Source organism: Stegodyphus dumicola, chromosome 1, assembly GCF_044657685.1.
Source record: "Stegodyphus dumicola isolate Sdum_Otavi_A_Nest chromosome 1, ASM4465768v1".
Lineage (NCBI taxonomy): Eukaryota > Metazoa > Arthropoda > Arachnida > Araneae > Eresidae > Stegodyphus > Stegodyphus dumicola.
The window spans coordinates 180716636-180743919 of record NC_140768.1 but is presented as its reverse complement, the minus strand read 5'-3'; the positions used below and the strand labels follow the sequence as shown (position 1 = coordinate 180743919).

Sequence of the window (27284 nt, the reverse complement as noted above, 5' to 3'; positions counted from 1 at the left end):
GTTTTTCTTATTATTAAATTAAGTATCATATTTCTTACTAATCTACTGTATAGGCATATTTGTAAATTTAAAGATACTTTTTTTATTCCATTAGTTTTTAGTATATAAGATACATTTGTCATGATATTTACATTTTTCAGTAACTATATTATACTAATGAGCTAATAGTCAGTTTAGAGTTTTCGCCAGTAATCTATTGTCACATTTGTGAACAGGTGGTGTTGCTACACCGGACGTTGCCAGAGCGGACACGTACAATTTCGCGATCAGAGCAGACACTTCGAAACTCATCGTGGTTAGAGCTGCACATCTTTTCCCCATCTTAGAACAGATAAAGGGTGCGGATAAATAAGTAAATAAATACTTTTAAAAATTGCAAATATAATTTAAAACAGTATTTTAAGTGGCAAATCTCTTTTACCGATGTTCTCTGTTTTTGCACTCGATTATCGAATTACAATGATAAATACATTTTTGCCAATCATATTTAATTATTTATATGTATTTAAATTGTTATGATATTATAGTGCGAATGCATTTTAAACATAGCGAAATGTAATAAAAATAAAAACTTTTGTGTAAATATAAAATGTAATAAAAATAAAAATTTCAGGGATTTTGTGGAAAACTGTATTTTAGAGTCAAATATTAGAACAGGTGCAGTTACCATAAAATTAATTAGCTGCATTAATGTAAGTAAAAATAAATATTAGAAGTAAAATATACAAAACAGATACTAGTAAATAAATACTAGCTATCCTTTATTATAAAGGCATAAATATAATTTACAATTTAGTCCAACCTAGTTACAAAACTTAAAGATTTTAGACATTTTTCTAAATTGTTTGATGTTTCGAATTCTTTTAGGATGTTTTTAATTCTTTCATCCAATTTTACATATGCTTTTTTCCTTGTTATTTCAGGGTCGCCTAATTCTCTGGCTTTCAAATTAAAAGACACGTTTTTGTGTTTCTTCTTTTAGTATTTTAACTAATAAGTGCACAATAGGCTGGTTTCTGCCAGTGATTGTGTTTAATTTAGAATTCCACCTTTCAACAGAATTATTTGTCTTATGATGCTGTCCATGTACATTCCGTATTTTAATGGGCATATTTTGATTTTCCATTCACTACTCGACAAAAGAATCAATGAATGTGGTAAGTTTGTCAATGCTAAAAGCTTTTTCCTATACAATGCTCTAAGTATCATCTACATGTTCTACTGGCAAGTAAGCTAAGGCAGAAATCATTCTACAGACATGTCTTATATGCTCGTTCTCTTTATATTCCTTTATTACACCCATTTCTCCCCATTCATCTTATGTCACAAACATTGATTAAAATGAAAGTTACAACCGAATATAGTCGAACTGGGAAATTCTAACACACAGCTATTGATGGCTGCGGCTTCAAAATCAAATTTTATAATGTCCGGCTTCTACTTAGGGTACCAACATTTCACTTCCTGAAACATTGCAACTTACGTTGCTTGTGTCTTATAAGGCAGAAATGCAAAAAGCGCTGGATAAATATTGGTCTCAGTTGCTGTACTCCTTAAGTTGATGTTCAAATTTCAAAACACTTACTATTTTATATATTGTTGAAAGAATTGATTAGGGCAATGAAATGTTCATTAAAAAAAAATTTCAGTTGCAAGCTGATATTCTAATATACCATTGTTTGCATGGAATTCATATTTAGTAGGTATAAAATAATATAAAATTTTCTTTTCAAGTTCATATAAATGAAAAACTTTATTTTGCATATAGTATATATAATTTTTATCTCCTAATTATCTTTTTAAATTATTTCAGGTAAATTATTGCAGGGGGTGGAAGAGAAACGAATTTTGCAAGATTCTCTTCGAGAGATGATATTGAAACAAAACAGTTAATAACGAGAAAAGACCTGCATAACATTAAGAGGGATTTTGGTCTGAGCATTAATTCTAAAGGATTAATTTTAACAGATGATGAGACAAGTGTTTGGTCCTGGGTTAATACGATGTCGCAAATGGAATTCAACCCCGTTCTGATGTATAAACGTCAAGGAGAAAAATATGCAAATGTAAACAAAAATGATTTCATGTTAGCAATAATGACAGAATTTCAAAAAAAAAAAAATTTTGATAGAATTTGGTAATGATAGAATCTGTATTGATTCTACACATGGAATTTCTGCTTATGGATTTGAACTTGTAACATTGCTTGTCGTTGATAAGTATGAAGAGGGCATACCAGTTGCTTTCTTAATATCATCAACAGTATCAGAAAAAATTTTGGTAAACTTTTTTAACTGCATCAAAAAGATCATTGATATCAAGCCAAAGGTTTTCATGAGCGATGATGCTCCCATGTTCTATAATGCATGGGAGCATACATTTGGTTCTTGCCAAAAATTATTATGTGCTTGGCATGTGGACAGAGCATGGAAAGGTCATTTGAATTCTGTGCCAAAACATAAAAGACAAGCAGTGTACAAAACTTTAATGTATGAATTAGATGAAGAAATGTTCAACAAAATGTTAGAAACATTTTCTGAGCAACTATGTGAAGATGAAGACATGCAAGAATTCCATAAATATTTTATGACATACTATTTTGAAAGAGCCAAAATGTGGGCATACTGTTTCAGAAAAGGGGCTAAAATCAACACCAATATGTATGTTGAAACATTTCATCGGAAATTAAAATATATTTATTTAGATGGGAAGAAAACCAAACGGGTTGATAAATGTATCATCGAGTTAATTAATCTTGTCAATGATCAAAAGTTTGACACTTACATAAAATATCAGAAAGGAAAAATAACAAAGAAGACAACAAAAACATTTCAACGTCATAAAGCTGCTGAGCTTTTAAATGCTAACTGTGTAAAAAAAGATGATGTATGGGAAGTTTCATCAGAACTGGGAGAAAATTCTTATAAAATTATCAGAGATCATGTTTGTAATGATTTATGCCTCATAACTTGTAGACTTTGTTCATGCTGTTTAAAAGCTTATAAATGTACATGCCATGATTATTCTATTTTAAATAATATGTGTAAACATATACATTTTGTAATCATGTCTGAAAAAAAGACAGAACCTTATATAGGCCCTCTAAACAGAATACCTACTAGGAATAATTATGAATCTTTAACAGTAAGTAAAACATGCATTAGTGAACTTATTCAATCTTTATTTTCAATTTCTGAAAAATTACACTGCATTGAAAATATGGACATTAATCTTGCTACACAAATAAAAAAGCATTTAAATGCAATTGAACATTTATTAGAAGTTCCTTTGTTAGATAAAGCACATGCTTCAGTTTCAAAAGAACCAACAAATAAAAAAATTGTTCCCCAAAAGAGATTTTATTCAGTTAAAAAACGAAAAGTGTGTAAAAAAGTACAGTTTGGAAATCCTTCAACAGCAGAAAAAAATAATACCAAACCTATTTTATTAAATCAATTAATTGTTAATTCAGATCCCAGCTATGATCATTTGTATTGCAGTGAATTGAATGCCAAAAGTTTAAAAGAAAAGTCACTAAATAATGTTTAAGAAAATTATGCTATTTAAGTATTTTTAAAATTTGTGTATTTATAACAAATTATTTGATTTTTATGTAACTAATCTGGATGTCTCATTTTAATTTAATTATGTATCTTGTTATAAATTTAATAAAATTGTTATAACTGTTCTACTGTATATCTAAGCTATGCATTTATCCTATACTTAATCTACGCATACATTAAATCTATTTATAAAGTCATGCTTTATAATAACCATTCTACTGTAAATGTGAATTACACATTTATCATATACGTAATCATTGTCCAGTTAGGTGATAGGATTGCTGATGTTTCTTTAAATAATGAGTCCAGATAAGCAGGATGGTATGAACAATTTATTAGGAGAATAGGCACAATACTATTACACACAGAACAAAAATGGCTGAAAACAAATCAAGGAGAATAGGGATATTTAGCAATTCATATTTAGCTCATGAAATAAATTCTAAAGTTTCCTAAATCACTCACTAACTTGTAATTCAGCTAACTGCAAAGTCTGGCACCTGATTCACAAGCTCTCTTGTTCTCAGACCCATATTTATACTCTGCAGGATATGTTATGCAAGATAAATGCAAAGTTCGTTATGACACGAAAACCTATTTTCGAAGCCCTGTGACCAATTCATCCAGAAGTTTCTAGAGCCATGCTGCAACAGGCATCTCAAGATAGATAACGCAAAATGCTTATCTTTACTGTCATTGACTATATCACATGACAGTCCTGAAACGTTGTTGGCTCTATTTCTAGTTCTCCTCCAACTGCGTATCTTGTCAATTGTTAGCAGTTTGTTTAAATCAAAGAGCTTGCACTTCGCTTTCTTTCTTTTTGCTTTTATTACTGAGATAGATATTTAAACATATGCATATTATATAGATATTTAAACATAATGCAAATCTTGCAGTGCATCTTTCTATGTGATGAGATATTTAAAAGCACATAAACGTATGCACAAAGATACCGTCGCTAAAGTTACGCCATATTCGTCATCAATTTTAAGCAAACACAGAATATGCATTCATAACGTAATGTGAAAAAAATATTAAATTCAGTGAAGTAGGATGTCTAGAACTGTTTCTCACCACAGGAGATTTAAGATTTCACTTTTAAGTTAGTTTTAAGTCACTTTAAGATTAAGATTAAAGACTCGCCATAATTATAATAACATGATAAAATGTATGAAACTTAGAGTTCCATAAAAAACAAGGTTTGTAATGATCTTTTCCTTATTTTGTTCTTTAGTTCAATTATAAATAAGAAAAATATATTACATGACTTCTGTATATAGCCCTTAAACTTTTTATATTCAAATTAAATAGCTTAATGAATACGGTGTTTTTCATTAAAGCTATTTCAGCACACACATTTATTTGAAAAAACATATATATGGTATTATTAATTTAAGCTGTTTCAGCACACAAATATACATTTATTTGAAAAAATTAGCATACATTAATTACTATAAAACTTATAATTTCAGAACACTATAGTTTTAACAACTAAGATTATTTTTCTGTGTGGGTGCAATTTGTATATTTTTATTATAATGTCTTATAAAAATTTAACAAAAAATGCAACTTATTTTTTTTATCTACTGCCATGTATATTTTGTTGTACTACTTGTTCCTTAATATGGAAAAGTTGTTATAAAAGTGCACAGTATGGCTCATAATTTAATTTCAATGTCTCACTTTAACTTTTTTTTTTTTTTTTTTGTCTTTTGACCAGGAGAATTTATTATGAATTATTATTATTGTTTTACATATATTATTATTAGTTACTGATGAAGATCAATAATGGTTTTGGTTTGGTTTATTTAATTACGGCTATCTACCTAAGGGAAGGGATGCCTTCGTGGAGGACTTTCTAAGGGAAACTGGCTCGTATACACGTTACACATGGGAAAAACCATGAAAACGCCCATGCAGCCAGCCCATTCACAGGATTCGAACCTCGGACCGAACTACCAGTGTTCAGTGTCTTAACCGCTCGGCCTCTGGTGGGCTATATGAAATAACGAAAATTTGCTATCTTTGCTTTATTTCCAGCATAAATGCAAGTGCTTATTTTAGGAAAATAAAGCTGAATAAAATTTGTATATTTTTGCTAATTTTTTGAAAGATAATTTTAACTATTTCATTTGTATTATGGAGAATAACGAGAATGAAACAAGTAAAAACCTTTCATCAGATAACAAATAAGCGAAGATGCCAAATTTGAATATTAAGCGATAAAAAATTTAGAGAGCACACTACTCATACTTATCTCAGATGTTAAAAATCTGTTGGTTTATATAAAAAGTTGACTAATTCTTAATACAGAATACTATAATAATGCAAGCACTGACATAGTTTTCATATGGCAATTTCATAGGCAATTTGTGCGGCTCATGCATATAAAATATATGTATGAAATATGGTAAACTAAAACTATTCAGTGTCCAAAAGGAAGTAATTAATTAGTTTAGACTCTTTTTACAAAGTTATCAGGGATTTCTTTCTATTTAAAACCTCCTCCACTACTTCTATAATGATGTAAATATGAACTTGTGGCTTTTAGAAAATTTAAATGCAGCTCTCGAACATTCCTGAATTCAAACGTGCTTACTGAAATGAAGTTTGGCCAACTCTGATATATACATTTCTGAATCTGGTTCCGATAACAGAACAGGGCCAAAATATCTTGTGAAAGAATATATATTGAAATGCCTCACATTATTTATTAAGTGAAATGGATTTGAAAAAAAAAAAAAAGGTACAAAAGTTGTATCTTCAAAATAAACAATATGTTAATATTGTTGCGTGCGTACGGGTTCGTTATGAAATGAATGCACAAGTCCGATGAAAAATGAACAAAAATTTATTATTATCACAAGAAAAATGCTTAAATTTTCTCAAATTATCATGCAGTATTACAATATCTCACAGTAGTTTTCTTTTAACTACTCAAATGTCAATAGAACGTAATTCAAAACAGCTAAAGAACGCTAATCCGCGAATTCGCTACAATCAACAACAGTAGTTTTCTAAACAACAACAAACTAAGCAACTACTACAAACTGAGATGTTTTCCTCCTTTTATAAGATTTTAAAATCACGCGCTAGAATTTTCCAGTACTTTCTCGAAATCAAAAAGAGATATTTATTTATTTAATGCACGCGCTCTTGTGTTTTCAATTTTCCGGCTTAGCTTTCTTTTAATATTCGTCACGCGCTGCACTGCGCGAGAAATAAAACCATTTAATTTCTAATTGAACTAACATTAGCTTTTTAAATACCAAATTCGTAACACTGCCCCCTTCCCAAGGACTGCACGTCCCGGGCAGTACAATCCCTGGACAGGAAGCAAAACTTACAACTGTGGCATAAATGCATTAATAAGCATTACATTACAATAATAAACAACATGAACAATAAATGCAATACATAAAACAAATCAAATGCTATCAAATACAAATCAAATACACATTTAAAAACAAAAATGGACCATGGTCTTATACTATTTACAATTATTTACATTATGTACTATGGCCATAGTAATGAGCTAACCTGTCGTAATGAACGACTTTAGGTTTAGAGTTCGAAGACTTACGAATCCGAACAACGAAGTCATTCAGCCTGTTTAGGACTGTGTACGGCCCATCCCAAGGTGACTGTAATTTCGGACAAAGTCCTTTCCGTCGAGTCGGATTCCACAACCACACCTTGTCTCCTTCGTGGAATTGATGTTCAGTAGCTCTTGTGTCGTATCGGGTCTTCATCTTCTCCGTCGCCAAGTTGACTCGCTCTCGTGCAAAATTGTGCATCACTTCAAACCGGGCCTGGAGATCTTGAATATATTCCTCAGACGATGAAGGAGCATCCGAAGGGCGGCCAAACAATAGATCACAAGGCAGACGAAGGTCAAGACCGAAGAGCATCTGTGATGGAGAATAGCCGGTAGTCTCGTGGACAGCACTGCGGTAAGCCAGTAAAAAGAGTGGTAATTTCTTGTCCCAGTCCTGTTGGTTTCTGGAAACCACTAATGAGAGGTTATTAAGGATGGTTCGATTGAACCTCTCTACCAAGCCGTCCGACTGGGGATGCAATGGCGTCGTTTGAGTTTTGTCAATGCCAAGTAGTTTGCATAGTTCTTTGATTACTGCCGAGGCAAAATTCCTTCCCTGATCGGAATGTAACTGAAGAGGCACTCCGAACCTGGAAATCCAGTGCTGTATCATTACCTCAGCTACTGTGACTGCCTCTTGATCAGGAATAGGATAAGCTTCAAGCCACTTGGTGAAGTAATCAATGACAACGAGTATGTATTTGTTGCCATCAGCAGTTCGTGGCAGAGGTCCCAGGATGTCAAAGGCGATACGTTCAAAAGGCGCACCTACGTTGTAACGTTGCAGTCTGCCTCGGCTGCGTTTCCTCGGTCCTTTCCGACCTGCACAGGCATCGCAAGATCGGCACCACTTTTGCACGTCATTCTTTGCATTATTCCAGTAAAAGCGCTCACGAACTCTCTGTAAGGTCTTCATAATTCCAAAGTGACCTCCTGTAGGGCTGTTATGTAGTTCTTTGAGGACATCAGGAATCCGGGATCTCGGAAGTATCAGTTGCCATCGGAACGTCTTCCCATCATCCGACTCGAATTTCCGGTATAAGACGCCGTTTCGAATGTGAAGTGAATCCCAGAGTGCCCAGTATTGTTTTGTTCTAGGACTACAGATAGGAATGTCCTGCCATGTAGGTTTTCTGTTTGATGACTCTATTAAATCAAGTATGGGTTTAATGTCGCGGTCTTCCAGCTGGTCTTTCCTGACTTCATCATCACTCCACGGGTCTCGAGCAGCGATGTTGATGTTGTAATTTGTCTTGCGACCGGAGTCAGCAGTTCGTATTTCGCTTCCACCCTGGAACAATATCGGCAGTTTTCTTGGCAAGGTCTTCTAGACAGGGCGTCGGCGTTTCCGTGTGATGATCCCTTACGATGACGGATAGTGATGTCATATTCTTGGAGTCTCTGTATCCACCTGGCTATTTGACCCTCAGGATTTTTGAAATTTAAAAGCCACGCCAATGAGGCATGGTCCGTGCGGAGAAGGAATTTTCTCCCGTATAGATAATGATGGAAATGTTCTACAGCTTTGACTATGGCGAGCAACTCTTTCCTTGTGACACAGTAATTCCTCTCCGGTTTAGACAGGCACTTGCTCCAGTAAGCTACTACACGTTCTTGGCCGTCTATTTCTTGGGACAAAACAGCACCGACACTTTCATTGCTCGCGTCGGTGTCGAGAATAAATGGTCTGTCGAGCTGAGGATACGTCAGGATTGGAGCAGATGTTAAAGCTTCCTTTAAGTTGTTAAATGCATCCTCGCATTCCTTTGTCCACAAGAATCTTTGCTTGCTCTCTGTCAGCTTGTGAAGTGGTCTTGCGATGGAAGAAAAGTTCTTCACGAATCTCCTATAGTAGGTGCAAAGCCCTAGGAAGCTTCTCAGCTGATGGACATTTTCGGGACGCGTCCAGGATTTAACCGCTGATACCTTTTCAGGATCCGTGCGCACACCTTCTGCAGAGATGACATGTCCCAGGTAAGTCACTTCCTTTCGAAACAATTTGCATTTAGCGGGAGTCAGCTTCAGATTGGCCTCTTTCAGTTTCTGAAGCACCTTTCTAAGATTTTCTAAATGTTCTTCAAAACTCTTTCCGACGATGATGATGTCGTCCAGGTATATCAGGCAGGCTTCCTAGGAAAGGCCTTTCAAAACAGTCTCCATAAGACGTTCGAATGTTGCCGGCGCATTACACAGTCCAAACGGCATCACTTTGAACTGCCAAAGTCCTTGTCCCGTAGTAAATGCCGTCTTTTCTCGGTCATCAGGATGGATTTCTACCTGCCAATACCCACTCTTTAAATCAAGTGTTGAGAACCACTTGCTTCCAGAAAGAGTGTCTAGAATGTCATCAATTCTAGGAAGAGGGTAACTGTCTTTCTTCGTAACCTCATTCAACCGGCGATAGTCAACGCAAAATCTTGTTGAGCCGTCTTTCTTTCTGACGAGAACGATGGGAGATGCCCATGGACTCGCTGAAGGCTCGATGACATCGCCTTCTTCCATATCTTTTAACAGTGTTCGCACCTCTTCCTGTTTAGCAAACGGTAGACGTCTTGGATGTTGCTTGATCGGGGGATGATCGCCAGTATCTATTCTATGTTGTGTCAAACTAGTTCGACCCACGTCAGAAGACGAGCGGGAGAAAACAACTTGAAGATCTTTAATGACGCGATCGGCAGCATTTTTCTCTTTATCGTTTAATTGTGCATTCTGCAATAACTCCGATGTAATGCTCTCTGAGGACACGGATTCTGGGATGTTACTTTTTTTTTCAATGCTGGTTACTGGAGTACATGTTGCAACCACTTCACCTTTCTTAATAACTCTCGACTTTTCAGTTACATTGGCGACTCTCACCGGGATAACCGTTCTGGATAGGTCGACGAGTGTTGAGGCTACTAATACTCCTTTTGGGATATTACAGTTATTGGGATATTCTATGATGCCGTAGCGGAAATTTCTATTTTCGGCTATGGATCCAGGAAGTAAAATTTCTGTTCTTGCCGGTATTGTAATATAGTCTTGTGCTATGATTTTATGGACAGATTTAACTTCTTCATCATTAACGAGAAATAACGCTATGTCCTCAGATGTAGAATGCAATTCGTTATTTTTAAAATCCAAGGAAAAATTGTATTTCCTTAGAAAGTCCAATCCGAGTATGCAAGAATCAGTGATTTCTGCTACATATGCCGTGTGATGGTAAGCGGCACTTCCAAACGTGATGTTAACATTTACTTTTTCGTCGATGTCGATCTTCTCACCGGACACAGTCTGGAGGGTAACGCAGGGCGCCGTCCAGATAAGTTTGTTTCCTAGTTGTTGAGCCAAATCTTTTCGGATGATGGTGACGTTGGCTCCTGTATCTATAGTCATATTGCACGGAACTCCATTAATATGTCCTATTATGAAAAGTCCATTACTGCCGCCTCTCACTGCAGAAATCTGAAGCGCTTTAAACGGGGGCTTTTCATTATCTGGCAACCTCCGCCCCGCGAGATGGCCACTAATTAGTTTCCCTGCTGCTTGTTAGAAGCGGTCTTAACATCAGTACCCTGGGGTGTTTTGCAGTTTCGTCGTATGTGTCCTTCAGCACCGCAGTTCCAGCACTTAACGGTCGGTTTCTTCTCACCAATATTCCGTCTCAAGGCGTTCAGTTGTCTAGTTAAATCGTCAAGTCGAGCGGTGACTTGATCCCCTGGCTCCTGGACTTGAGCAGCTCTGACTGGGTGGCGGTCTCGACGAGTGGCTTGCTGGGCTGCCTCAAATTTCATGGCGTACACTAGAGCACTTTTTAAATCTTTTACATCCGCCATTCGTAGAGCTTTCTGTATTTCAGTATCTCGGATGCCGTCGATAAAGTATTGCAAGGACAGGATTTCCCTTGTTTCTGTCGGGCATTCCGAAAAGGCGAGATGGGACAGCCTTTCAACATCCGCGGCGAGCTCCTGAAGTGTTTCGGTAGGCTTCTGTTGACGAGATTTTAATTGGAGCCTGCTGTAGTCTTTTAAACACTTCTCCCCAAAGCGCAACTCCAAGGCACCGGACAGAGCTTCGAAATCTAACCTTTTGTTTTCGGGAAGAGTCTGAAGGATATCCGCTGCGTCGGCTCTTAGAGAAGCGGCGAGATGACAGGCCTTAGCTTGGGAATCCCATCCATTCGCATCCGCCACGATAGAAAATTGTGTCTTATACACCTGCCAGGAGGTCTTCCCATCATATGTGGATAGCTTCAGAGGTGGACGAGCAGGCATTGGTAAGAATTTAAAATCATCACTCCTGCTCCCTGCCGACGCTACGAATTTCTTTAAAGTATCCATTTCTTTGGCAACTGCAGAAACTCTCTCATCAATTTGTTCTTTTACAGAAGAAACTCTTTCTTCTATTTCTTCTTTCACCGAAGAAACTCTTTCTTCAATATGTCCAACTTTATTTTCAACTGCGTCAATTCTGCCTTCCATAGCTTCAAATTTATTTTCTATTATGCAAGTAATTTCTCTTTTCATTTCTTCTTGACCAGCTTGAACAGCTTTCATTTCGTCCTTAACGGATTCCTGGCCCAATTTCATTTCTTCCTTAACGGATTCCTGGCCCAATTTCATTTCTTCCTTAAATGATGCTTGGCCAGCTTCCATCTTTTCTTGGAATGCAGCAAAAGCACTAATGAGCTGTCTCAATTGTTCTTCCATCGCTCTTGTTATTGGCATTCAAATCCCACCGCTGCTACCAAAAATTGTTGCGTGCGTACGGGTTCGTTATGAAATGAATGCACAAGTCCGATGAAAAATGAACAAAAATTTATTATTATCACAACAAAAATGCTTAAATTTTCTCAAATTATCATGCAGTATTACAATATCTCACAGTAGTTTTCTTTTAACTACTCAAATGTCAATAGAACGTAATTCAAAACAGCTAAAGAACGCTAATCCGCGAATTCGCTACAATCAACAACAGTAGTTTTCTAAACAACAACAAACTAAGCAACTACTACAAACTGAGATGTTTTCCTCCTTTTATAAGATTTTAAAATCACGCGCTAGAATTTTCCAGTACTTTCTCGAAATCAAAAAGAGATATTTATTTATTTAATGCACGCGCTCTTGTGTTTTCAATTTTCCGGCTTAGCTTTCTTTTAATATTCGTCACGCGCTGCACTGCGCGAGAAATAAAACCATTTAATTTCTAATTGAACTAACATTAGCTTTTTAAATACCAAATTCGTAACAATATGTAATTCCTTAACATCAGAAAACATACTGACAAATTATCAATAACATAAATGATATTCTAATGGAAATTATAACTAGATACACTTATAACTATTAAACCAGTCTGCAGTTATAAAATATAGCAATTTTAATTTTGACATCAGTTGCAAAACTATTGCATAGCAGAAATATACTTTAATTCACAATGGCATTACTATAATATTCCTGTCATTGCAACTTACTTATTATAATACAAACCCAGTTATTTCAAATCAATTTCTATATAATTCCTGTGTAATATAATACTTCAAATATACTGTTTGGTATGCCTGTTCACACTTGAATTCTTAATTTTGTTTTATAATTCTTTAATTATGACCGGAGAAATGCATGCAAATAATTCCATATGTTATAAAATGCGTTATATATTCCATTTTTATGTGATCATATCTTTACTTTGAACATCAAAATATGATTTTAGTCTTTGAAATACATTCATCTCATAAAGTGGTAAACAGCACATCGCAAACTAATGAACTACAATATAATATAAACAGTGTTAAATAAACAAAATGTTGTATTAACATTTAGGCCTGACTCTGGCTCACTTTGAAAACACTGACACCACTTCTGAACCTTAATGTAAATTTTTAAGCAAACTGTTGCTACTTTTGGTTTAATCCTAATATCCGGTGCACACGGGATTTGGCTACTTTTGGCGACTTTATGATGAGCAGTAAAAACGCGACATATACGATGAGTAGTAAACGGATCATTCAAAGAATATATATAGTTATACATAGTATATACTGTGTTATATACACACGTAGTATATAGTATATATATAGACGTTCTTTGGATCATTTTTGGTGTTGGCGATAATTTTCAAAATCGCGCCAACGCTGCACCGTATACTAGGATTTTACCCTCCTTTTAATATTCCCTATCTTACTAATGAATTATTTTGGTAATTCATCACAAACGATGCAACTAGCAATTATGATATGGCGTTTTTATTTTGGCGATTCTAAATATTAAATTTTCGCCAAAAGTGGTAAACTTACACAGTTAAGTTCTAGTGTTAATGCTGACGTCCAAAGGAAAGAAAACCACGTGACCTGTAATAATCAATCAGCATTAGGTTACGCATTTTCCTCTTCTGGTCTTGAGACGCCTGTGTGTAACATGATGTCGCATCAAAGATACGCCCCTTAAGCTCAGTAAATTTCTGAGCATAAATTGAAACATGCTTGCGCAATATGAATTTCAGAAGCAGAGAAAATTTTTCTGAAAATACTATAGATGCTAACTAAATACATACCAAATATTAACATTTAACATGTATAGCTTTTCAATATACTCTTGTATTTATTTTAAATCACTGAGAAACATATGAGATTTCAGTTTTAAATTCATTCTGTTAATATTTCAAATACATTTCATCTAATAATTAGTGTTTTGCGCTTTAATTTCATCATTGTATTCGAAAAAAAATATTTGTTTCTCTATATATTATTCAAATGAATAATTAATTAATTTAAAATTACGAACATTTTGTAAAAAATGTGACAACTTGTATTATTTTATTGTATATCTGAAAGGAATCTAGTTTAAATATAAATTATTTACATAATTTTTGGATGGAAAAACTATCATGTAATATATTTAAACAAAAGATCTACTGGAAGATTTTTTTTTTTTTTTTTTAAAGTTTTTACATGTTCAGAATTTTTAATGTGTATATAAGTTTGTTCTGAATAGTTTTGAAAAATATATTGCACCCACACTAAATTTAAATAACACATTTTTATCCCGTGAAATACACAAAAATTACTTCAAAGATGGATTCCAGGCTTTTCTAGTGTAGATACGAGCCAGTTTCCCCCAGAAAGTCCTTCACGAAGACATCCTTCGTTTTAGGTTGATAGCCCTTATGTGGTATAATCAAATAAATTAAACCAAGCTTTCATAAGGATGTGATATTCTTTCTTCCTTATTATTATGGATCCTGTTTTTTAAAGTTGTCAAGATTTTTGATGAATCGCCAATGTAAACTATTCTGAAACATCTGGCAGCCCCAACAATGATGATTTACAGTTTGCTTATAATGAGAAGAGCTTCGAGGAGACCATGTGATCACATTTCTTCCCATGCAAATGTTAATAATTCATAATCACTCAGAATTCTCTCAGCATTCTATATGTTAATGAATTTTATTTATATTTTAATCTTAAAATTCTTAATTTACTGGGAAGTGAGGAAGAGGCTTGCTATATTTTTCTTTCAAGAAATACACATATTTTACATCACATTCGAATATGCAAAAATGGACATTCAATAAAATTTCACATCAGAGAAAGCATTTAGAGGTGCAGCTTGAAAATTTGCTAATGAAAGAAAAGTATATGTTTTAACAACTGGTTTAGTGGTTTCAGAATACTGTTTGTAACAGTATAAAATGAAAGAAACACTAGAAAAATGTGACTATTCACTGAAACATTTTTACGAGAGAGATATATTCTCTGCATATGATCCGTCAACCAAATATGTGAATAGGTGGCCCTGAAAAAATTTTAAACATAGCAGAAAATCTGCTTACACAGCAAAAAACCAAAACTGGCATGATTCCTTCATAATGCTGTATAAATGACAAGTTATGCCAAAAAACTGAAAAATTCTTTCTCGCTCAGTTTCTAAATAGAAATTCCATCCACACTCATGCCAAAAGTTGTCGACCATCTAGATGAGGGAGTGACAATTTATTCAAACTTCTGGTGAGAATATAAAAGACAAGAATTGGTAAATACCAGCTTACAGATATTTTTCTGCGGACGATAAATTTCATTTTCTTGATCTAACAACAGCTGCTCATATATAAGATATAAAAAGAGTGTGGAGCTTCACTAAGCGGTGGAATAAAAATTGAAGAGGCATGTTTCACTATCATCACGAATCTTACTTTGCAGAGTTAATATAGCAAAAATCTTTGAGACCTTGGAATGCTTCTTATGCCATATTAAAAGCAATTGAGAAAGCAGGGCAGTAACAAAGTGTACATGAGACATGAAGTTGGCAATAATTCTGATGCCAGCTTGATGTTTAAAAAAAATGGAAGCTGCAATACTAAAGAAGTATCGTAACATTTTTAAAACTAAGGTTCTGTTTATATTTCAGTTCATTTCGTTGCCATATCAGTATGTTTTGATTTTGATGTCCTCCAATGATGAATGTCTTTTAGTTTCTTTTTAAAATATAGAAATGTGTCATTACTCTGTATTACGTATGTTTTACTTAATTTCATAAAACTCTACATTACACTTGGACTTGAAAATTTACTGATGTCTCCTCACAGGAAATTTCTAAATCTATAAATGTTTGAGCAAAAGGAGGCTGTGTTGAAGTAGGTAAAGGATATTTAACTGGTTGATAAGGGCGTTATTTTAATAGCCACGGTATTGTCTATTAAACACATAATTTATCTATTTCTGTATAATATTTGGCACTGTTCGTTTATCAGGACCTAATTCAGAAATGTAGATATGTATGCATGTATATATGGATGTATGTGTTCATATATGTAAGTACGAATGTATGTGTACATGCATACATTTGCTAATCCGGTCCTGATAATAGAACAGTACCTAATATTTTGCCAGTTGATTTTTTTTGTACACCTCCCCCCCATAAGCCATGAGAATATATTCATGAAGCAATGTGCCATGTCGCCAAGAAGCATTTACGTGGCAACCCATGATGTTACCAAAAAATATTTATTGTTCAACCCAGGCATATGTATAGCATTCTCACAGATGGTTTTTCAGTAGCACGACTGCAGATTGTGATCCCTCCAATGGGAATTTTAATGTTTTAGCCTAGTGGTGGACAGCATAGTGCAGTTTTGATTGTTTTCGGCAAAATCTCATATTTAGCATTCTGCATGCATACACTGTAATGTGGCTTGCTTTAAAGACATCATGCATCTCTTTCTTCTTTTTGTTTTTAGAATTTTAATAGCAAGTTTATAATATTCTCAGATGTTTTCTTACCTGAAAACAGATGACTGTGTATATGGTAAGAACAAAAGCACAAAAACTTAGACGTATATGTGTGTTATATAGAAAAAGGAAAATATAGGAAAACAAGTGGAAGTGGATGAATCGTTGCAATAGATATAATATTTCTTTCCAAAGATGCAAATGAGTCATTACAGTTAAAGGCCTAATGACCCTACAGAGTATGGATGTCTAGGAATACGAAACGATCAATAACAAATATTACAGATAATGAGTAATTTTCTCTATAGTTCAAGAAATTTTTTAAAAATACCTTAAAATGTCTGATTTACCATAACTGTGAAAACTGCATTCAAATTTAAGGTTAGGTTATTTTAATATGGCACAAGTACACAAGGACTACATGCCTAAGGACAGGGATACCTTTGTGGAGAACTTTCTAAGGGAAACTAGCTCATATTCATGTTACACATGGAGAAAAACAACCATACAGCTAGATCATTTGTGTGCGTTCAAACCTGGTAGAACTACCCGTGTTCAGTGGTCATAACTTCTCAGTGACTGGTGACAAATTTTGAAGAGACTGATTGCCTGTATGATGCAAACTGTTTTGTTATATTATTTGATACAGGCTAGCCAAAACTAGATCACAAAAGAAGATCTGTTTGGCATGTACAAAATTTGAAGAAATTTTTTATATACCACAAGGCACGTTTTTGCAGAATTTGTGATAGTTTACTATAAATTTTTAAAACCCTAATCCGACCTTGGCACCAAATTAGCACCATTGCTGAAGAAGTACATGCTGGCCATCTTTCAAAGTATATGCCAGTTACCTCATTGTGGTTGCGATGCAGGGATAAATAGAAGGGCTAGGTCATTCCTTTGTTCGACTCCTCGCCGACGCGAGCCTCATGGAGGGGGGGGGAACTGGAAGTAATCTGACGTGTCTCTGTTGCACCTGCTCGCGCCTTTAAAACTGTAGTTTCATTCAGCTGCGAGACGATTTTCTGGAGGTCGCATATCCCAAATTAATTTTAATCATACATATTTGTTTTCTAATAATGCAAATATTTAAAATAATTTATGTATATATATATAGTTTTAGTCAGTTTTCCTTTTAAATTCTATATTTAAAATATCCTTTATGTAATATGGCTTCTTGTGCTGTAGCAACATGCCGTAAAGCTTATAGAAATACGAAAGGAAGAGATATTGTATTTCATGCTTCCCCCAAGGACAATTTGCTTTTGACGAAAGAATGGATACCTAAATGTCGATTACAGGATTCTATTAATGTGAAAAACGCAAGAATTTGCAGCGAACATTTTCTGTGCAGTGATTATGAAGATGACTTGAGAAATCGCTTGCTTAGATTGCCGCAAAAGAAACTGTTGAAATGCAATACTGTGTCGAAAATAAATTTATCGTGCGCAGTAAACGAAATAACACCAAATCGGAGACATTTGAAAAGAAAACTAATGCAGAGTGTTTTTGAAAGACTATACAAATTAAGCCCAAAGAAAATTTATTTTGAGGCCGAGAACGAAATTGAAGCTGACAATAATAAATCAAATGTGAATGATTTTGAAATAAAACTCACAAGTGAAAATGCCCTATGTGACAATATCCCTGAATGCCCTAAGTGTAAAGATAAACAAGAGTGTATTGATAATTTGAAGAACAAAATAATATCCTTAGAAAATTGTAATAAAATATTGAAAAATAGAGAAAAGAAAAATTTTAGAATGTTTGCTCAGCGACAAAGAAGGTGGACTACATCTAGAAAGAAATTTGTATCGGAAATTCAGAAATTAAAATCCGAAAGAGCTAAATTTAGGAAAAAACAGCACAGATCGGAGAATTTGGAAAAACGTCTAAAGCATATTTTTACAAAGACGCGGATTAACGCATTGCTAGAAAAGAAGGAAAAAATCAGGTGGACTAGTAAAGATATTTCACGTTGCATTGTCATAAGAGCTCTGTCATCTAAAAGCTACGATTTTTGGAAAGAAAAAATGGGAATTCCTTTACCTAGCACTAGCACATTAAAGAGATGGTGCGCTAAATTTTCATGTAGTCCAGGAATTCAGAGTGATGTTCTTGCTGTAATGAAGGAAAGATGCGAATATTTGAATTCTGTAGAAAAAATATGCGTTCTCAGTTTCGACGAAATGTACATAGATTCTAAACTCTGCTATGACTCTAAACTGGACCAAATTCTCGGTCCTTTTCAGAAAGTGCAGTTTGTTTTAATCAGAGGTCTCATTTCGCAGTGGAAAGAACCAATATTTTTTTATTTTAACACTCCAATGAAGAAAGAACTTCTTTTTTCGCTCATAAGACATATTCAATTCAGTAGAAGTGAAAGCAATATTGTCTAATTTAGGAGGATGTAGTACTTTGTGGAAAGAGTTACAGATTTCGATTAATAGTTCTCAGTTTCCAAATCCAGTATTGCAAACGAAAAAAATATGGGTTTTTGCAGATTTAGCGCACTGCCTCAAATTACTGAGAAACCACTTTTTAGATAAAGGATTTGTTTTAGAAGATGGAATTGTTTTAAATGTTGATATTATTAAAGAGGTTTTAAATAAAGATTCAGGAGAAATTAAATTGTGTCACAAACTAAAACCAAATTATTTAATGGTCAAGGGAAACGAGAGACAAAAAGTCGCTCCAGCGAAAACATTATTTTCAAGAACTACCGCAAAAGGTATACTCCACCTCACAGGAAATAAAAAAGCATCCGACTTCTTTGAGTTAATCGACAATTTTCTCGATATTATGAATAGTACCAAAGCATACCCTCCTTCAGATAAAATACTTAAAGCACCATTGGGATTAAATGAAAATCATGAAAAACAAATTCAAGTTTTCGAATTAATGTAGAAAGTCATTGGTGGATTAAGAGTTCAGGGAAAAGCCAACTTACTGCCTTTCCAAAAAGGAATAATAATTTCAATAAATTCTCTTTTTGGCCTACACCATGATTTGAAATCATCGTATGATGCTAAATATATTTTAACCTCTAGATTAACTCAGGATGCACTTGAAATTCTCTTTAGTCAGATTCGAGGGCTTGGTAGGTTTAATGACCATCCATCAATGAGATACATTCCGCGAGAGAAGAAGAGGAAGAATGACCTTGCTTGTTTGCATTAGCTGTACATAAGTCACGTGATCTCTGAGGTCATCTGCATTGTTTGTTTACAAAAGGTATACATAAGTCACGTGATCTATGATGTCAGCGGAATGTATCTCATTAGTGAAGTTATACGCCGCTTAAAGCAATTAATACTCGCTAATAAGCTGCCAAATGTATCTTCAAAAGTATGCATGACTAAAGAAAGCAGAAATATTGATTCATATTTAACATCAGAAATACTTGAAAGGGCTTTGAAAACTGAGGACGAAGATGCTTTTCCATTAAATATTATTGATGATTTGGATTTGGATTTCATAGAGAAACCTTCTCCTATGGCTTGGGAATTAGAATTGAATTCCGACAGACAATTTTCGACAGCCGAAAAAGAAGCATTAAGATATGTTGCAGGTTGTATTGCCTATCGTGTGCGAGACAAAGACCCACCATTGGGAACAATATCTAAAAACAGTGCTGATGAACCAATATTTAATTCAGAATGGATTAAATTATTGTCCTTAGGAGGTTTGACTACACCTTCTCATTCATGGATGAATACAGTTTATGAGTTCGAAAACATATTTTGTGCAGTTCATGGTACAACTTACTATAAAGGGAAGCATGTAATTGGCTCTTTAATTAATAAACTGGAGAAACATTATCCTGAAGTTAACAAAGAAGCAATTCGTTTATTTTGCAGAGTGAGAACTTTTATTAGAATACGTTTCTTAAATAGAAATGCATATGTTTTTTCCCAAAGAAAAGCAACCCAAAAGGCAAAAAAATGGATTGCTTCGAATGTGGCAGCCAATAAATAATGTTTCAACAACTTGTAGTTGCATTGCGACACTGTACAAGTAAGCATATATAATATGTTTTGATTTGAAATATTTCTAGATGACATTTTAGAAGTTAATAGCCTAAAGCATATTTCGAATGAGAACTAATTCTGTTAAGTTATTGTTACAGTTATTTTTATTGTATCCTCTGTTATTATTGATTCGATTTTGGGCTAGCTTACCATTCTAGATAAAATATATATGGTGTCTCCTTCGTGAGTCATAATTTCGAAGGTGTTTAGTTTTGCAGAAAACAGGTTGGGAGAGCATTAGAATTTCAAATCAAAACTTCAAGATTTCACAGAACACAGAAATAACATTTATTAACGATAAACTTAATGATATAGCATATTACTTCCGCCTATAGCGGCCGTGAAACATAATCAAGCATAAAAAGGGTATGACATGCGTCATTCTTCAAGTTCAAGCGTCAAGTAGAATATTTTTCTTCGGCGCGCATCAAGAGCGCCACCTACCTACCGAAAAGACGGAACATACTCCGCCCCGATGAACATTGGTTCATTACAACATTATTATAAAGATCTTCAATTTTAGATTTAAACAAGTTTCCCAAAAGTTCAACAGTATATAATATAAAATAACAATGCATAATGACAAATTTAAATTAAATAACAACATTAAATTTAGCACAATATTTTACAAATAAAACATACTTACAATCTCTAGAAGGAAAACAAAATAATAAAACTGCTAAATTACCATAATCCACAATTGTGGTCCATTCTCTGAATCTGAAACATAATTGAATTAATAACAGTAAAGACACAAATTATGAATATCCAATTAATGTTTTTTTAGAGTCTTATTCATTCAATGGTAAGCGGGAAAGTTTATGTATAGGACGCTTCATTTTGCCCAATAAAGTTTTTAGTTTCACAACACGAACTTTTCCATCAGCACCAGGATATAGTTCAATTACTCGTCCAAGTCACCACTTTAATGGAGGCAAATTTTCGTCCTTTATCAAGACTAAGTCATTGAGGGCTAAATTTGGTTTATCCCTCAACCATTTGGTACGACCTTGTAATTGTGAAAGATAATCTCTAGACCAACGTTTCCAAAAGCTCTGGAAAATTTGCTGTGTCAATTTCCATCTTTCTGCAGGGGTATCTTATTATTTGTAAGATCAGGTTCAGGAATTGCTGTTAATGTAGTCCCAATTAGGAAATGTCCAGATGTTAAAGGATTAAAATCTTCAGGATCAGATGAGATGGAAACTATTGGCCTGGAATTCAAACACGCCTCGATTTGTGTAATTAAGGTGTGAAATTCTTCGTATGTCAGAACCTGGGTCCCAATAGTTCGCTTTAAGTGAATCTTCATTTGTTTCACTCCAGCCTCCCAAAGGCCTCCAAAGTGAGGGGCAGCAGGAGGATTGAAGATCCATTGAATATTTTCACCGCTCAGGTAGTTTTGAAATGCTTCGTCAGAGGAAAGTGTAGCTATGTATCTTCTTAATTCTCGATCAGCCCCCAACAAAGTTGGTTCCTCTATCGGAAAAGATTTTCTTGGGTTTTCCTCTGCGTGACATTTTTCAGAGATGCTAGGAATGCTTCAGTTGTTAGATCACTGACCACTTCTGGTGAATGGCCTTTGTAGTGAAGCATATGTAAAGGCAAACATAACATTTATATCTCTTTCCCCCCTCTTCCTTTCCTAGCGTTAATTAAAAAGGGGCCAGAAAAATCTAGTCCTGTATTCGAGAATGTTCTATCCGGCAATACGCGAGAAGCAGGTAGGTCGCCCATTATCTGACTGGATGTGCTTGTTCGATTTTTAAAACATTTTATACATTTCAAATTATTTTTCTCACAATTTCTTGGCCATTAACGATCCAATATTTCTGTCGCAGAGCAAATAATGTTAATGTGGCTCCTCCGTGAAGGTTCACTTCGTGAAAGTGTTTGACTATCAATTCAGTAACTTAATGACTTTTGGGAAGAATGATTGGATACTTTGTGCTTTCTGAAAGATTCGAGTTACAGAGTCTACCACCGACTCTAAGGATTTCTTCTCTATCAAGAAAAGAATTTAATTTCAGGATTTTACTTCTGAGATTCAATTTCTTCCCTGCTTTCAAAAGTCTAATTTCTTCTCTAAATTCGGAATTTTGCATGATTTTAAAAATCAAATTGCTTGCCTTATCCAATTCTTGAACTGTTAAAAAACCCTTGAGTTTTAAAGATGTAGGTTTAATATTGTGGCAGAATCTTAAACACCATGCAGTTACGCGTTTCAGTTTTTTCCAGAATGAAAACCTGGATGTCAATTCAAATTCAGCCTCTTGACTAATAACAGAACATACAGTAGTTTGACGCTGTTCTACCCGTACCTCTTCCACCATAGGCTCGATCAAAGGATCAAAAGATGATGAATGTAAATTTTTCTCTTTTAACCACACTGGTCCATTGAACCAAAGTTTATTTTCCACTAGATCAGAAGCTCTTAATCCACGTGAAACTATGTCAGCCGGATTGTCATTTCCCTTACAGTATTTTCATTGTGAAGTTGATACAACATCTTGTATTTCACGTACACGATTAGCAACAAAGGGTTTCCATTTATCAGCGGTACCCCTGATCCAGTGAAGAACAATTTTAGAGTCACTAAAAAAAATACATTATCTTCTTGGATATTAAATAATTTCCTTAAATATTTAACTATTCTTTCGGCAATAATGGCTCCCATAAGTTCTAAACGAGGCAAGGTTAATTTTTTAAGTGGGGATACACGGCTCTTTGAAAGAACAAAAGACGTACAGCAAGAATCAGGATCACGAAAATATGCAGTAGCTCCATATCCCTTGAGGCTGGCGTCACAAAAGACAAAAAGTATTTTATCGAAATTTACACATTCATCATTAATTCATCATTTAATATGTATTTTCTAGAAATACACAAGTTGAGAATAACTTCAATTTCAAAGTACCAAGTTTTAAATTTTTCACTCAAATAGCTGGGCAAAATTGTGTCCCAATCAATACCCAATTTCCATAACTCTTGTAATAAGAATTTTATTCTGATAACAAAAGGTGCAGTGAAGCCAACTGGGTCATAAATTTTTGCCCCAATCTGTAACACCTTTCGCTTCGTAACGTGTTTCCAGTCAACTGGTTGTAAAAGTTCTTGTACATCTAATTTCAATGTGTCCTCATCCAAATCCCAAATTATTCCCAGCACCTTTAACGTTTTCTTATCCAAATTATCTTCCTTATTAATTAAACCAATATCTTGCCAATGATTTTTTTAAAGATACGGAATTTGATTCAAATTTTCTTAAGTTCATACCAGCGTCTTGAAGAATTTTAACTGCATCAGTTGATAATGAGAAAACTTCTTCAACGGAGTCTGCTCCATGGATAAGGTCATCAACATATAAGGACTTATTTAACATGTCAACAGCTTTGCTATATTTCTTTTCATAACCCTTAATATGATGTTTGATAGTGGCGGACAAAATAAACGGACTTGTTGTCATTCCAAACGGCACTCGGCACATTCGAAAAACCTTAAAGCCTAAACTATTGTCACTATCGTCGTAAGAATGATCAAACCACAAGAACCTTAAAAAATTTCTATCTTCACTATCAATTTGAATTTGGTGAAAAGCCTTCTCTATGTCTGCACAAAATGCAACTTTATGTACGCGAAATTTTAAAATTATATCCAACAAGTTAGGATTTAAATTAGGGCCTGATATCAAACATTCATTTAACGATTTAGCTCCTTCAGATTTAGAGGAGGCATCATAAACTATTCTTATTCTTGTTGTTACTTTTCCTTCGCGTATAGAACTCCAATCTTGCTTAGCCACGTTGCAGTCGTGTTTTTTTTTTTTTTTTTTTTTTTTTTTTTTTTTTTTTTTTCGCTCCGAGTTTTCGTTTAATAACTTCGGAAGTTTTCATCGGATCAACATAGTAGTTGCAGTGTATAGCTGGAGAATTTTGGAAGAGATTGAGCTAAGTTTCATGATTGTACGATAATTAGAACTTATCGATTTTCAATTTTTCGCTAATTGTAGTGTATTGTGAAGCATAGCTAACGCCGCTCTGTTCGTCTTTGAGAACACCTACAGAAGCCGTCGTGGACTGAGCCTGCATAAATTGGGTATCATTGTGTAGCCTGTAAATTGTACTTCAAAAAGAAGATACAAGTCTTATTACGATCCGACAATTAACTATGTAATTAACTATGATTTAATTACTGTTCTAAAAGTTCGTTCTTGAAGGAGCTACAGCGTTTTTGACCGTTGGAGCGACCGTTAGATGAGTCATTTGCTTCAAATGCGCTCTTCTCCTGTTAAAAAAGGGGTAGTGGCCTTAATTGCACCATCTTCTAATTAAACAACCGCTCATCAGATTGAGACCATTCCAACGCCAATCTTCATCAGTGTGCCTCAGGAGATCACGTTTCAAAATTCGTGTCATTCGGTCTATTAGAACCGAATTTACAAATTTGTGCCTTAATTTTTGGACTTAGAATTTCTACATTTTTTTTTGTGCGAGCATTCGCTATTTCTGTGTGTACTTACAGTGTTTGTGTGTGTTCCTATTCCATTATACGGATTACCTGGATTAAAAATCTGAATTACACTAAAATTACACAGATAAAAAACAGATGAACAATTAGCATCCAGGCTTCCATAGGAGTGCAGTACTAATTGCACCTGTTGAGGAACCCGTCAGTGCTAGCCTACACAGTGATTCCCGGTTAATATAAAATGCCAGATCTAGAAAACTCGGCTTACGAAGGTGACCTAGCCCTCCAGTCCTTGCTTTCCTCAACCGAAATTGCTTTTGTCGATAAAGTTACCACAGTGTTCAACAAGCGTGTAGCCATCGCGACAGTAGAAAGGGGCAGGAATTTTGACATTGGACTTGCGACATAGGCTATTGGCAGCCTTAGAAGCCTTCAAGGAACTTGCATTCCTAGGCCCTGCAGGAACACATCCACCAACTACTGCAGACAGTACAACTAACACGGAAGTACTGACAGTAGCGCACGTTGCTACCACCACTGACAACAGTGCAATACGACAGACTCCAGCCGCACAGACTAGCAGCTCACAGGAGCCCATACTGCAGAGCCATCCAAGAACTAAGACGTACGCAGAGATCACACGCAGGCGCACAAGACCAAGTCTGCTGATTCAACCTAAAGGGGATACAACACCGACCTCCCTGAGAGAACAGTTAAAAGAAAAGATCCCGATCTCTAAACTACAAGTGCTCATTGATAAGATCGTTCCAACTCGCCAAGGCGGATACCAAGTCTTTTGCAACTCAACCGATGACGTCGGGGCGCTGGAGACAGAGCTGCAAAAGGCAGCCATACCTGCAGAAATTAAGAGACCACAGCGAAGACTACCACGCTGTACAGTACACAATGTCCCAGCGCATACGCAGCCAAAGGATATCATCGATGAGCTCAGCGCCATCACCAGCTCTCCCAATAGTCACTTCAAAGCGCTCTATCGTCTCAAGGAACGACGAGGCAATAGAGTTAAGTGGATCATCGAATGTCAGCCAGCAAGCTTCACGGCAGCAATCAAGTAAAACGTCTCTTTCTTGGATGGAATGCGCATTCCATATCAGAATACTACGGCATCACAAGATGCTACCGATGCCAAAGGCTGGGGCACACCCAGGCCAACTGCCATAGCCAGAAGCAATTCTGCGCGTACTGCGCAGGGGAGCACAGTGTGCGAGACTGCAGATCGGAGCTCGAGGCATGCATTAGCTGTGGAGATGCCATCCACCGCTGTGGAGCAAGACGTTATCACAAGCACCCAGCCTATAACAGAGACTGCCCAGAGTATAAGCTGGCAGTCCAGAAATATCGCGACACGGTTGAGTACTAATATAAGCTCCAACGAACAGTGTCAGGATCCCTCAGCAAGTAACACAAGCCCGGAAATACCAAAGTGCATAGTTAACGAAATTAAGCTGCGTGACACCAACCCGATAAGATGCCTGCAGATAAACCTGCAAAAGGCACGTGCAGCTACAGCACATGCCATAGCCTGGAAAGCAATACAGACGTAATCTTTCTCCAGGAACCATATACCAGAGAGGGTAAAGTGGTTGGGTTCCCTCTTACATGGGGCTTGTTCCAGAAGGAAGATCCAGAATCCCCACCAAGAGCAGCCATCACTATCTGCAATCCGTCATGGACACCAAGCATCATCTGTCTAGAGCGCGACCATGTAGCTGTTCTACTAGAAATGCATGACACGAAATTAGTCCTAGCTTCTATTTATTCACCACCCACAGAGGTATCCGACCCCACCACAGAATTCATGTCTAAAGTGCTCGGAGATTTTCGAAATTATGGCGTTGTATTCGCCAGAGACTTTAACGCGCACAATGTGTGCTGGGGCTATGCTGACACCGATGTTAAAGGAAGACATCTGGAGGATTTTATCTCAGCCAACAATCTAGTAATCCATAACTCTACTGATGCACCCCCTACTTTTGACAGGATCTACGCCAAAGGGTGGCCGGATTTGATTATTTCAACCACTCGTGTTGCTCCTCTGGTACAGGAATGGGAGGTAGTAGAAGAGATAAGCGTGTCCGACCACAATTATATAAAATTCACCATAGCATGTGAGACGATTACTTCTATCATACGACGCTACAACTTATCCGGAAACAAGGTAAAGCAATTCACCAGGCGATGTAAGACCCACCTGGATAGAATGCGTATCAGGGTAGTTAAGGAGTCCACTCAGACGGAGCTAGAAAAACTCACTGAAGACGTCGTTAGCGCAATACAGGATGCATGCGAGGAAACTCTTCCAGCAAGATCAACTAAAAGACTACAAACACTGAGCTGGTGGACCAGTGAACTGAGAGTTTAACAGAAGAAATGCCGGGCCCTCCGACGTCGAC

General features: G+C 35.7%; 1 pseudogene; it reads left to right on the top strand.

Moving 5' to 3' along the window:
* Positions 1 to 1075: 1075 nt before the first annotated feature.
* On the top strand, positions 1076 to 25946 carry LOC146999402 (uncharacterized; annotated as a pseudogene).
* The last annotated feature ends 1338 nt before the right edge of the window (positions 25947 to 27284 follow it).